Genomic DNA, 2,157 nt, shown 5'->3' with positions numbered 1-2,157 from the left:
AGGAGGCTAAGCTAGTCTGTATTACGTGTGAGATACTATGATAGATATTTAAATTCATTATCTTTAATGCTTGAAGGGTAAGGACAATCTCCCTTTTACATGATAAAAAAGTAAATAGGATGGAGAGAGAGATTATTAGGAATTGGTTCAGATGATTACGGAGGCTGACAAGATCTTCAGGGTGAGTCAGCAAGCTGGAGACACAGGAGAGCAGATGGTACAGTTTTAGTCTGAAAGTAGGCAGGCTTGAGATCCAGGAAGATTCGTTATTTCAGTTTAAAGTGGTCAAGCAGGAAGAATTCTCTCTTACTGGAGAAGGACAGCATTTTTGCTTTATTGAAGCCTTTAAAGGATTGAATGAGGCCCACCCATGTTAGGGACAGTAATCTGCTTTACTTAGTCTACTGATTCAAATGTTAATCTCATCCAAAACCACTCACAGAAACACCCAGAAGAATGTCTGAACAAATATCTGGGCACCTTGTAGCACTGTCAAATTGCAACATAAAATTAACCATTAGAGAGAATAATTTCTTCAAGATCTCAAATAATGAGGGGCCGATCAGGGATCTGCATTTAAGTCTGACTTAGAATTCCATGATTGTTGTCCCCACATTGCCCCAACGGCAATCACCAGGACTTCCAGGATGACAAACACCAGAAACTTTAGTCATCTTTATAGCAGCTTTCTCCCCGAGCACTGGCCACAGATTTGAAATAACCAAGTACCACATCTCTCCCCAGTTATGCATGATACACCATGTGCACACTGGTTTAAAACAAGCTGACTTGGATAGCAGTTTTGTTGGTTGGTTGGTTTTTATACCACCAGTTTAGCCACAGAAGTGCTGATTAGGTAGACTACTTTATAGCCAATCTTGTCAAAATAAGAGCTATTTAGTACATTTTCCTAAAAGGCATGTTCAAAAATTTAGAATACATGATGTAAACAAATATGAAAAAAAAGGTAATCAGGTTTGGGGGCAGAACAAGACAAAATATTGACTTCTTGGCAGTTACCTTTGTATCTTTTAAAAATCGTGCATTCAAATCCATTTATTATTAAACAAGTATTTATTGAACATCTGCTATGTACTTGTAACTGTTCTGGGTACTGAGACTACTGTAATAATCAAAATTTTAAAAATTATTTTCTTTCTCAGGGATTAAAAAAGGTGAGTGCTTGAACATTTTAATTATTTTCCAAACCAGATGCCAAAAGCGTAAGGGAGTCACAGAAATGTAAACTGCTGCAAGTGACCAAACTTTTTGGAGTACAAAGGTCCTGCAAGTTCAGGGACATATACCAAATGCATATACTAGATGGCATTGTTAAATTATGAAATGTAATTCATGGTTTCATATTTTCATTATCAGAGACTCAACACTAGGTGGCATCCAGGGTCAGGCTGAAAGCATTAACTAGAAATGGAAAGCCAATCATACTAGCTTCTGTGCTCAATATAGCTTCCCTGTGGATTCTAAGAGAAACAGTTTTAAAAGAGAAAGGGGTGAGGTTGCTTTAACTAATGATCAAAATGTTCTTTGCTGGGAGGGATGTGAAAGTGAAAAGAAATAGAAGGTTCATGTGAAGGCTACAGGGTAGACTGCATTGGAAAGATGAAGGCTGAGACATTTTAAAAGTTTAAAATCATGGTATTCAAGGAAAACACAGCATTATTGTCTAGAATAAGGAGAAGAAACCTGTTAAGAAAGTTTAGGATTAAAAAAAAGATTACTGTGCAGATACGGATGACATAAGTGGAACTCTACTTTTCACAGTTGGGAGACTCTGAAATAAATTTAACAGACTTTGCTAAGTTTAATTGGTGATAAAGCCATAAGAGACATAATCTCTCGTCTGTATCTCATGTCTATCTTGTATAATGAGTTAGATAAAGCACTGCTTATGAAATTGTTGGCAGGCAGTATCACCAGCAGAAAAATTATTTACCTCCCAGTAATGAGCATTCAGGCAGGTGGGCAATGCTCAAAATTATTTTAAATGAAAAAGCCGGGAATCTACATAACGCTGCATATTTACAAATGAAAACGATGTCACAATTAAAGAACAAAATATTAACATGAATTGACTTCTGGTTATCTGTAAGGGACAGGTTGGAAGAACTAGAAATACATTATCCACAGAGATACAGG

Source organism: Nomascus leucogenys, chromosome 18, assembly GCF_006542625.1.
Source record: "Nomascus leucogenys isolate Asia chromosome 18, Asia_NLE_v1, whole genome shotgun sequence".
Lineage (NCBI taxonomy): Eukaryota > Metazoa > Chordata > Mammalia > Primates > Hylobatidae > Nomascus > Nomascus leucogenys.
Note: the sequence above shows the minus strand (reverse complement) of the source record.